The sequence below is a fragment of the Chelonia mydas genome, chromosome 11 (assembly GCF_015237465.2).
Source record: "Chelonia mydas isolate rCheMyd1 chromosome 11, rCheMyd1.pri.v2, whole genome shotgun sequence".
In the NCBI taxonomy this organism is placed as follows: Eukaryota; Metazoa; Chordata; order Testudines; family Cheloniidae; genus Chelonia; species Chelonia mydas.
Window position 1 is genome coordinate 11,190,396 of NC_051251.2, and position 12,568 is coordinate 11,202,963.

General features: G+C 44.9%; 1 protein-coding gene and 1 long non-coding RNA gene across 3 annotated transcripts in view; one reads left to right on the plus strand and one right to left on the minus strand.

Annotated features, from left to right (window-relative positions):
• ADCY5 (adenylate cyclase 5) overlaps positions 1–12,568 on the minus strand; it is a 331,144-nt gene that overhangs the window by 166,237 nt on the left and 152,339 nt on the right. The window lies entirely within an intron of this gene.
• On the plus strand, positions 2,719–7,110 carry LOC119567311. The gene is made up of 3 exons (XR_005227268.2): positions 2,719–2,796; positions 5,934–6,020; positions 6,870–7,110. It is a non-coding gene; the product is annotated as an uncharacterized LOC119567311 (long non-coding RNA).

Genomic DNA, 12,568 nt, shown 5'->3' on the forward strand with positions numbered 1-12,568 from the left:
TTAGGAAAATAACTAAAAAGTACAAACACAAAACATGATTCAAACCGATTATTTAAATAAAGTTTTCCTTTTTGCTGATTTAAATCATGGTTGAAATCAGTGATTTGGTATTGCTTTGATTTAAATCAATCCACCCTAGTTCTAAACAATCTTTAGGTCCCACTCTTTAAGACTTGGGGCTACGAATTTCTTCAGGCAGCATAAACTGACAATTAAATTGAATGAGCAAAATCTTGAAATTGAATGAGCAAAAATGAGAAACAATGTGGCCACAGAGGTAATATTGTCAAGATCTGCATTTAGGCCTATTTTGTTTACTATCAAATTCCCACATTGAAGATATCTGAGGAATTGCCAAGAGAAAACAAAACAAACAAAAATATTTTTACTGAAGATTTAAGTTTCAACAGCCTTTGCCACCCCAAAACTCTATGAAATGAAGACAAGACAAGACACTCAGGATCTGCTGAGAACTGGGTGGGCTGTGGGAGACTAAATGATTCCACATTTTTGTAATCCATGGAAAATTTGGAGTCCAGAGATGAAAGCGTGTTTTTCCCCTGTCCAAAAGGATATTGATCAGGGATTATGCAGCAGACACAGGGTTTTCTGAGGTGAATTTAACATTGTCATAATATCATACTGCACTATCTTGAGGTCACCACAGCGCTGGACTTTAAAACACTGAACTACAAATGTTTAAGTAACAAAACACTGAACTACAAATGTTTAGTAACAACCTAAATTCACCAAAGGAAAACCACAAGCTGAAAGAGAAAAAATGGGGCATGTTTACTTGAAAGACTGTAATCAGTCCATTGAAATTGGAACCCACACCATTTTGAAGACTATGATTCATGCCACTTGAAAACTAAACAAGTTTATTCAAAATACTTCACAAAGATTAATTAGGTAAACAATTACTTAATAAAAAGGAGCAAATGGCTGTTAGAAGTGTTGCTGTGTTACAGCATAAAATCTGTTTATTAAAAATCTACATAGGATGATAGTCTACATTGCTTGGAAATAAAGAAGAACCATATGAAGGGAACAGGAGAAAGCTAATAAGGGAGACAATATCATTCATGGTATAAAATCATACAATGCATGATCCTTTGCAGGATTAGGTCTTGAAAACACAGGGACTTGTTTTCCTCTTTGTTACACTAGTGTAAATCAATAATATGTACATTGATCTAAAGCCAATAAGGAGCTCCAAAGAAGCATTTGGTAGGATGAAAACATTGGGTCATATTCTCCACGCACTTTGGTTTAACACTATATGTTTATGGAGTTAAAACTTGTGTGAGTGGAGATTTAGTCTCAGAGATTTCATCTCTTCAAATGCTTCTTCATGGCTCCTTAAGGTATATGGGTCATTGGGACATAGGCATCAAATAAGGCATAATCTTAAATTACAGGATGGGTGGCCACCCTAACCAGGCTATAATGGTGATAACTATTACGCTGCTGTATATAAGGCCCAAAGTGCTTCATAAGAGATCTCTAAATTAGGCCCAATGTCGCAGACAAATATGCACATACACCTTCCAAAGACTTCAGTCAGATTTGCACAGGTGTACTTGAGGGCAGAATGAGGTCTAGTGAGTGTGTTCTATTGCATATCATTTAAATTAACGTAAGCAATTAATGCAAAACAAATTAACTAGTAAAAAACATAATTGCGATTAATCAGTTTTAATTGCACTGTTAGACAATAATAGAATACTGTACCAAATTACATTTATTATAAATATTTTAGTTGTTTTCTACATTTTCAAATATATTGAGTTCAATTACCATACAGAATACACAGTGTACAGTGCTCACGTTATACTACTTTTTATTACAAATATTTGCACTGTAAAAAAGATAAACAAAATAAATAGTATTTTTCAATTCACCTCATACAAGTACTGTAGTGCAATCTCTTGACTGTGAAAGTGTAATTTATAAATGTAGAATTATTTTTTTCCACATAACTGCACTCAAAAACAAAACAATGTAAAACTTTATAGCCAAAAATCCACCCTGTCCTATTTCTTGTTCAGCCAATCACTAAAGCAAAGAAGTCTGTTTACATTTACGGGAGATAATGCTGTCAGCTTCTTATTTACGTCACCTAAAAGTGAGAACAGGTATTCTCATGGCACTGTTGTAGCCGGTGTTGCAAGGTATTTACGTGCCGGACATGCTAAACATTGTATGTCTCTTCGTGCTCTGACTTGTAGATTTTTTCATCTTTTTACAGTGCAAATATTTGTAATAAAAATATAAAGTGAGCACTGTACACTTTGTATTCTGTGTTATAATTGAAATATATTTGAAAATGTAGAAAAAGTAAAAAAATATTTATAATAAGTGTAAATTGGTATTCTTTTATTAACAGTGCAGTTGTGACGAATCACAACTTTTTTTTAATCTTTCGATTAATAGCAATTTTTAAAATTGTTTGACAGCCCTAAAAAAATAGATCTTCTGATATATATTAAATTGGGTGGTGAAAGCTTCACCACTTTGGAAATCTAAAGCTAGATTTTACAAAATGCTAGGGAAAATGTGTGACACAGAACAAGCCTGTAAGAGCAGGGGCTGGATTGATTTTCTAATGCAGAAGTGGGCAAACTACAGCCCGCGGGACCGTCGTGCCTGGTGCTGGAGCTCCCGGCTGGGGAGGCTCGCCACCAGCCCCTCCCCTGCTGTTCCCCCTCCCCCGCAGCAACGCCGCCGCACGGGCAGCACAGCTGCCTCCGGCCAGGCTGTGCAGCTTCCAGTCCTGCCGCTCTGAGTGGCATGGTAAGGGGGTGGGGAGCAGGGGGGTTGGATAAGGGGCAGGGGTTCCAGGGGGCAGCAGGGGACAGGGAGCAGGGGGCAGTTGGATGGGGCGGACGTTTGGGGGTGGTGGTGGTCAGGGGATGGGGAACGGGTCGGGGGGGGGGTTGGATAGGCGTGGGAGTCCTGGGGGGCCTGTCAGGGTACGGGGGTGTGGATAGGGGTCAGGGCAGCCAGGGGACAGGGAGCGGGGGGGTTGGATAGGGGGTGGGGTCCCAGGGGGGCAGTTGGGGGGGTCCTGGGAGGGGGCAGTCAGGGGACAGGGAGCGGGGGGGGGGTTGGATGGGGGTAGGGTCCCCAGAGGGTGATTAGGGACCGGGGTTCCTGGGACGGGGCAGACAGGAACCAAGAGCAGGAGGGGTTGGATAGAGGGTGAGGTCCTGGAGGAGCGGTTGGGGTGGGCGGTCTCGGGAACGGGCGGTCGGGGACAAGGAGTAGGGGGGTTGGATGGTTCGGGGGTTCTGAGGGGGGCAGTTAGGGGACAGGAAGTGGGAGGGGGTGGATAGGGGGCGGGGGACCAGGCTGTTTGGGGAGGTACAGCCTTCCTTACCCGGCCCTCCATATAGTTTCGCAACCCCGATGTGGCCCTCAGGCCAAAAAGTTTGCCCACCCCTGATCTAATGGGTCCTTTCCATCTCTAACTTCTATGATCTAATGAAAATTCCCAGGGTTCTGTCTTTATTCTTTAAAGAGCAGCCACAGAATCATAAAATTGTAGGACTGGAAGGGACCTCAAGAGGCCATCTAATCCAGTCCCCTGCACTCAAGGCAGGACGAGGAGGTTACTCACCCTGTGCAGTAACAGACGTTTGTCAAGATGAGGGTCCCTGTAGGTGCTCCACTTCAGGTCAAGGTGCATCCCAGCACCTTCGATTGGAGATTTCTACAGCAGTACCCCTACGGGCTGTGCACAAGCTTTGCCTGTCTCTCCAGCTGTCGGTGTTCTAATAGCACGTGCACAGCCCGGGCTCCTCAGTTCCTTCTCTACAACAGAGTGTGTTACAAATTCCGAAGTAGAGGGGAGGAGGGCGGGTACTGGAGCACCCACAGAGACACTCAACTCGAAGAACATCAGTTACTGCACAGGGTGAGTAACGTCCTCCTCTTCTTCTTCTTCTTCTTCTTTGAGAGAGATGCTCCATTTCAGATGACTGAAAAGCAGTATCCCTTAGGATGGTTGGGACTTCAGATGAGGCAAGAAGGCTGTTGACAAGACAGCTCTACACAATCTGGTGTCAGATGCTGCAGTGTGGATGAGAGCATAGTGATGAGAGAAGATAAGGTTCGATGCCCAGGTAGCTGCCTTGCATATGTCAGACAGTGGGACGTTACGGAGAAAGGCCGTGGAGGTGGAGACAACTCTGGCAGAGTGTGTTCTAATTGACATAGGAGGGTGTATTTGCGTGAGTTGGTAACAAAGGCGTATGCGGTCAGGAATCCATTTGAAAAGTCTCTGTGTAGACATAGCATTTCCTTGTGAGCGCTGAGTAGTAGAGACAAAAAGTCTGGCGTTTTCCTAAACAGTTTTGTTCTATCCAGGTAAAAGGATAATGCTCTGCGAACATGAAGAGTGTGCATTGTCATTTCAAAGGGGTTAGTGTGAGGTTTTGGGAAAAATGTTGGAAGGTGTATAGGTTCACTGAGGTGAAAGGAAGAGTTATCTTAGGTAAGAACCTTGGATGTGTGTGGAGTGTGACCTTATCGTGGAAGAACGTGGTATACGGAGGGTCCACCATAAGCACCCCCCTTTCTCCTACTAGTCTGGCATACGTGATTGCTATGAGGAAGGCAGTCTTCATGAATAGGTGGAGAAGGGAGCAGGTAGCCATCGGTTCAAAGGGTGTATCCATCAGTGCTTTGAGGACTAGGTGTAAATCCCAAGATGCAGCAGGCGGTTTCACATCCGGGTATAACGTCTGGATGCCCTTCAGGAACCTTTTGGTGATTGGATGGGCAAAGACCGTTACGTTGTCAACCTTATAGTGGAAGGCGGTGATTGCCGCGAGATGGACCTTGAGTGAGCCTGTAGAGAGGTCAGATGTTTTAAGGTGTAACAGGTAATCCAGCATCAGTGGGAGTGAAGCAGAAACTGGAGAGGTCTGTTTGCCAGCGCACCAAGATGTGAACAGTTTCCATTTATGCAGGTAGGTAGTGCGTGTGTTGTGTGTTCTGCTGTGTAGCAAGACAGTGTGTACTTGGTCCGAACATGTTAACTCCGAATTAGAGAACCATTGATCAGCCAGGCCCTCAGGTGGAGACATTGTACGTTGGGGTGAAATAGTTGTCCCCTGCGTTGTGATAGGAGGTTGCCGAGTGGTGGAAGGGGAATGGGTGGCTTGCCTGACATGCACAGGAGAAAGGGGTACCACGGTTGACTGGGCCAAGCTAGGGCTATGAGAATGATGTTGGCTCTGTCTGTTCATATCTTCTGAATTACTCTGCAATAGAGGCATTGGTGGGAACGCGTACATGAGTGTCTCGGTCCAAGGGAGCTTAAAGGCATCCCCCCGTGAGTGTTTCCCCAGGCCTGCTCAGGAGCAGAACGTCGAGCATTTTTTGTTTGTTTCTGTGGCGAATAGCTCCAGTTGGGGATAATCCCAGGTCTGAAAAATGTTGGAAAGAATGGTGTTGTTGAGTTCCCACTTGTGCTGTAAGGGGAACGATCGGCTGAGGTTGTCTGCGGTGGTATTCTGAGAACCTGGCAGGTATGAGGCGGAGATATGGATGTTGTGTTGAAGGCACCAGTTCCAAAGTTCTACTGCCCCTGTGCAAAGGGAGTGTGATTGGGCTCCCCCCGTCTGTTGACATACAACATGCACACGATGTTGTCGGTCATGATTTGAATTCAGCGGTTTTGGAAGATGGAGGAAATGGAGGCAGGCATTGTGTACGGCCCGGAGCCCTAGCAAATTTATGTGAAGCTGTAGGGAATCTCGGACTGTAGTCTGTGGGCTGGCATGTATCTGGGTAATAAGGATGCCCATTGTGTGGAATCTGTCCTGGGGGAAAGATGCAAGATTGGTGGTGGAATCAAGGTGGGCACCAGTGAAGTTGATTTATTGGGTAGGTTGTAAGGTAGATTTGTTTTTGTTTATTTGCAGGCCCAAGGTGTGGAAGCAGTGAAGGGTTGCAAGAGTTGCGTGGTTCGCTTCTAACTAAGTGGGAGACTTGAGGAGACAATCGTCCAGGTAAGGAAATATAAGGATTCCCTTTTTCCTGAAATGGGCTATTACAACTGCTAGCATCTTGGAGAAGACACGTGGTGCGGTGGAAAGGCCAAAAGGGAGAACCCTGTACTGGTAGTATTGCGCTCCCTCAGCAAACCTGAGGAAACGTCGATGGGCAGGGTGGATAGAGACATGGAAATATGTGTCTTGGAGGTCGAGGGTTGAAAACCAATCTCCTTGCTCCAGCGTTGGAATTATCATTGGGAGAGTAACCATCCAGAATTTCTGTTTCTTGATGAACTTGTTCAAACGTCAAAGATTGAGGATAGGGCGCCAACCGCCGCTTTTCTTTTCCATCAAGAAGTAGTGGAAGTAAAACCCTTTCCCTCTGTGTTGAGGGGGTACCTCCTCTATTGCTCCAAGATGTATGAGATGTTGTACCTCCTGACAGAGCAATTGTTCGTGAGAGGGTTCCCTGAAGAGGGATGGGGTGGGAGAGTGGGTGGGAGGTAAGGAGAGGAAGGGAATGGCATAACCCAATCTGATAATTTCCAGGACACATCTGTCCATAGTGATGGTTTACCAGTTGGCCAGGAATGGACACAAACGGTGTCCAAAAAAATGGTTGGCTGGAGTTGACACTGGAGAGGGTGCGAGGTTTTCTATACCCTCGACCAAGACTTCAAATTTGTGTATTTGGGTTAGGAGGGTGGGTCGCCATTGTTTGCGGAGGGCGACGTCATTGGTTCCTGGGCCTATGTCATTGTTGTTGTTGTGCATCATATTGTCTGAAAGGTGGATGTTGCGCAAAGGTATGGTATTGCGGTTGTTGGTATGGCTGATATCTATATTGTCTCTTCTTTGAGGCAGGTATTTGGAGGCCTAAGGATCGGAGAGTGGCATGGGAATCCTTCATGGAGTGAAGGACCTCATTGGTTGTAGTGGTGAAGAGCTTGTCTCCATCGAAAGGGAGATCTTCGACAGTATTCTGTATCTTCTTCAGAAAGGAGGAAGAAGCAAGCCACGAGGACCGCCGCATGACAATGGCTGTGGATCTGGCAGCTGAGTCCACAGCATTGAGGACGGCTTGAAGAGCTGTGTGGGAGATCAATTGGCCCTTGGACACCATTGCTTTAAATTGTTGTCGTTTATCCTCCGACACATCATCAATAAATTGCATTACCTTAGCATAATTTTTATGGTCAGATTTTGCTAAGAGCGCCGCATAGTTCACTACTCTAAATTGCAAAGTGGAAGAAGAATACATTTTGCGGCCGAAGGAGTCCAGTCTCTTGTTATCTTTGTCTCATGGAGTGGAGCGGAAGTGTTGGTATTTGTTTTTCTGATTGGCCGCGTCGACCACTAGCAAATTTGGTGAGGGGTGTGTAAATAGAAACTCAGGACCCTTAGATGGAACAAAATATTTTCGGTCCAATCTCTTGCTAGTGGGTGTTATTGTAGCTGGGGTCTGCCAAATAGTTTTAGCAGGTTCCATAATGGCCCCATTAATTGGTAGGGCTGTTTTGGAGGAGGTCGTAGCTTGCAGGATATCGGTAAGCTCATGGTGTGTTTCAGGTACCTTCTCCCGGGTAATCTTGAGCTCTTCTGCTACTCTGTGAAACAACTCTTGAAAGTGAGTGAGTTCATCAGTAGTGGGAGGTGGTGGGGGTACCATGGCGTCTTGTGCTGTTATCGCTATAGAAGAGGTGTGTGGGGCAGTGTCCTCTGTAAGGGTGGTGGCCACTTCAGGTCTTATCTGGGTTTCAGTATAAGCAGGCAGTGGGGAGGGTCTGACAGCTTTCCTCCACGCAGCCCGGGGAAGACCTGAGTGTGTGAGGTGTAGGTCCATGGACCCCAGTGTGGCCACTGCCTCCGGGGGGTGGGGGGAGGGGACGGCATAGGTGGTCCCATCCAGGGATTGACATACCAGTGTGGATAGCTTTGAGAATATGGAGATCATGCTGAAATGCGTCTCCCAGTTGTAGGTAACTGACTCTGGGGAGAGTATTGAGAGGAAAACAGCTGGTCATCATATTCCTCTTCCTCCCACACTTCACTGGAGGGGCTTGAAGTGGTAGGGGAGTACTGAAGGTAGGGTGCTAAAGGACCCGGTGATAGGCTGGTGCTGAGAAGAGGAGCGTCAGGAGCATGGGACACCCTTAAATCCTCTGGCTGTAAAAGCTGAGGTGGAGCTGAGTGACGAGGAACCAGTGCCGGTGTAGCTGGTGGAGGAAGAGTCTGCTGGGTGTCTGCTGGCGCACTGAAGGGTGTCCCGGGGGCGCAAGCTGGCTTTGCGGAGTAGGAGCCCCTGAGGTAGGCACTGCAAGGGTGGCAGGAGACCTCAGGAGGCTCGGTACTGAAAGTGGCAGCTGTAAAAGTGGCACCACAAGATCAAAGGACGGTGCCGCAGCCGCTGCTTGTGCTCTCGGCACCGTACTAGCAAAGGTGGCCATAGCAGATCTGAAAGAGGCGGGCAAGTGGAAGCCCTGAGCCTCGGCACCGTGTAGTGGGGCAGCTGACTCATGGTTGGTGCCCGAGGTGCCTGCCTTGTGGAAGGTGCTAAGCCGTGGAGCCGGAGTCAGCGGAGACCGGAGAGCTAGTTTTAACTTTTTCCCAGAGGAACGACTCCTTAGGGGAGAGGAAGCTGGCCATTTTTTTGCTTTTCCTTTGCCTCTGGAGGGCGTCACAGAGGTTTGCTGGCCAGGGTCAGAGGCAGGTCTGAGGGAGTTTTCCAGGAGCAGCATTTTAAGCCTGAGCTCCCTGACCTTGAGGATACGCACTTTCAATTTGTTACAGTGGACGCATTTTTGGGGTACATGAGACTACCCCAAACAGCGTACGCACTGTGAATGCCCGTCCGAGATGGGGATGGCATCCTTACAGGAGGCGCATCTCTTGAAGCCTGGGGAGCCAGGCATGTCCGAAACCGCAGATATAAAAGTAACAGCTAATGTAGCTTATCTAAGTAGTAATTCTAATGACTGAAACTATCTAACTAAACTGAGAAACAAACTAACTAGCTAGTCTCAAGGAGCACTGCTGAACTCCATCTCTAGTCGGGGATGGTAGAGAAGGAACTGAGGAGCCCGTGCTGTGCACGCGCTATTAGAACACTGATGGTTCGAGAGGCAGGCACAGCGTGTGCACAGCCCAAAGGGTTACTGCTGTAGAAATCTTTGATTGAAGGCGCTGGGATGCACCTTGACCTGAAGTGGAGCACCCACAGGGACATCTCTCGAAGAAGAAGTATTATCTAGACCATCCCTGACAAGTGTTTGTCTAACTTGCTCTTAAAAATCTCCAATGATGAACCTCCCTAGGCAATTTATTCCAGTGCTTAACTACCCTGACAGTTAGGAAATTTTTCCTAATGTCTAACCTAAATAGCTCTTGCTGCAATTTAAGTTCATGTTTCTTGTCCTATCCTCAGAAGTTAAAGAGAACAATATTTCTCCCTCCTCATTGTAACAACCTTTGGAGTACTTGAAAACTGTTTTCTCAGTCTTCTCTTCTCCAGACTAAACAAACCCAATTTTTTCAATATTTCCTCTTAGGTCATATTTTCCACACTTTTAATCATTTTTGTTGCTCTTATCTGGACTTTCTCCAGTTTGTCCACATCTTTTTTGAAATGAGGCACCCAGAACTGGACACAGTACTCCAGTTGAGGCCTAACCAGTGCAGAGCAGAGTGGAAGAATTGCTTCTCATGTCTTGCTTACAACACTCCTGCTCATACATCCCAGAATGATGTTCATTTTTTTTGCAACAGTGTTAACTGGTTGACTCATATTTAGCTTGTGATCCACTATGACCCCCAGATCCCTTTTCACAGTGCTCCTTCCTAGGCAGTCATTTCCCATTTTGCATGTGTGCAACCGATTGCTCCTTGCTAAGTGGAGTACTTTGCATTTGTCCTTATTGAATTTCATCCTATCTACTTCAGACCATTTCTGCACTTTGTCCAGATCATTTTGAATTTTAATCCGATCCTCCAAAGCACATGCAAACCCTTGGTATCATCCGCAAACTTTATATGTGTATTCTCTATGCCATTATCTAAATCACTGGTGAAGATATTGATCAGAACCAGACCCAGAACTGATCCCTGTGGAACCCCACTTGATATTCCCTGTCAGTTTGACTGTGAACCACTTGATAACTACTCTCTGGGAACAGATTTCCAACCAATTTTGTACCCACCTTATAGTAGCTCCATCTAGGTTGTATTTCCCTAGTTTGTTTATGAAACAGTCATGCAAGAATATAAAAAACCTTACTAAAGTCAAGATATACCACATCTACCACTTCCCCCCTATTGACAAGGCTTGATACCCTGCCAAATAAAAAGCTATTAGGTTGGTCTGACATGACTTGTTCTTGACAAATGCATGCTGGCTGTTACTTTTCACCTTATTATCTTGTAGGTGTTTGCAAATTGATTGCTTGACTATTTGCTCCATTATTTTTCTGGATACTGCAGCTAAGCTGACTGGTCTGTAATTCCCTGGGTTGTCCTTATTTCCCTTTTTATAGATGAGCACTATATTTTCCCTTTCCCAGTCCTGTGGAGTCTCTCCCATCTTCCATGACTTTACAAAGATAATCGTTAATGGCTCAGATACTTCCTCAGTCAGCTCCTTGAGTATTCTACGATGTATTTCATCAGACCATGCCAACTTGAAGACATCTAACCTAAGTAATTTTTAACTTGTTCTTTCCCTATTTTAGCCTCTGATCTTATCTCATTTTCATTGGCATTTGCTATGTTAGATGTTCAATTGCTCCTAACATTTTTTGGAGAAAACAGAAACAAAAAAGTCTTTTAGCACTTCTGCCATTTCCACATTTTCTGTTATTGTTTTTCTTCTCTCATTGAGTAATGGGCCTACTCTGTCCTTGATCTTCCTCTTGGTTCTAATGTACTTGTAGGATGTTTTCTTGTTACCATTTATGTCTCTCATTTTGTGCCTTGTCCTTTCCGATTTTGCCCCTATATACTTGTGTTATGTTTATATTCACTTGTTTATATTCATCCTTTGTAATTTGACCTAGTTTCCACTTTTTGTAGGACTCCTTTTTTGAATTTCAGATCATTGAAGATCTCCTGGTTAAGCTAGGTTGGTCTCTTGCCTTACTTCCTGTTTTTTGTTTTTTTTTTTTAACACAGTGGGATAGTTTGCTCTTCTGCCCTTAACACTGTCTCTTTGAAAAACTGCCAACTTTCTTGAACAGGTTTTTCCCCTTAAACTTGCTTCCTATGAGATTTTACCTTCTAACTCCCTGATTTTGCTAAAGTCTGCCTTCTTGAAATCCATTATCTTTATCATGCTGTTTTCCCTCCTACTATTCCTCAAGATCATGAACTCACCATTTTGTGATCACTTTCACCCAAGTTGCCTTCTACTTTCAAATTCTTAACCAGTTCCTCCCTATTTGTCAAAATCAAATCTAGAACAGCCTCTCCTCTACTACCTTGCTCCACCTTCTGAAATAAAAAATGGTCTCCAATACATTCCAAGAACTTGTTGGATAATCTGTGCCCTGCCGTGTTATTTTCCCAACAGATGTTTGGGTAGCTGAAATCCCCTATCACCACCAAGTCCTGTGCTTTGGATGATTTTTTAAAATTGTTTATTAAAAGCCTCATCCACCTCTTCTCCCTGGTTAAGTGGTTTGTAGTAAACCCCATATCATGGCACCACCCTTGTTTCCTCTTTCCATCTCAACCTCAGTCCAAGTGTATTTTACTTTTAATTTTATCCTCCCATCTTCATTTTAACATCAAAACACCATAACTATGCAAACAGCCACCTAGTCAGAATGGCTGTCCTGGAAGCCATGGAAATATCACAGAGTTCTTAAGAGATTTAAACAAAACATAAAATATCAAGTGTCTTGTCTGCCTGTGACTAAAAAAATTCCCTTTTAAGGAATCTTACTTCAGAAAACCCTCTCTCAGTGAAACTGACAAATCTCGCCATTTCACCATGTTGATGCCAAAACATGGTACAGTATGTTGTACTGTATTACTATAGATGGCCCAGGTAGTGCTGCCTATAGTTAAGTTTGCCGAACACTTTCCATTGTAAGACTCTTATTGTTGCTTATTGTTTTGCTAACTAACTCTTTAGCCAAGAAGTTCTAGCATCTATGGGCTTTAGAGTAGGGATTTGAAATGGGCAGCAGGGTTCCCCTGGTATCAAGGATGTGCCTTGTGATGTCCCTGTGAAATCCACCCAAATTTGACCAAGATAGAAGCCTCTGAAAAAAATCTCAGTTTGAACTTGCTCAGTAGAAACTTGTTAGAATTTGGCAGCTAAATTCTCCAACGATTCCATCGGCACTGGTCATGCTCCACCCCTTCAGAGCTTGTGTGTGTGACTAGACTGTGCATGTGCCATTTTCACAAAACAACTGAGCATGATACATCCTGGGAGTACAAGGGATGATCAGGACTTTCCCCCCACAATTGCTCCTCCCAGCTGCTAGGGGCATCGGAACTGAGAGCTGGGAGACTGTCTTTCCTGTTCTTTCAATGCTCCCCCTGCTGATGCCCAGGCAGTGTGG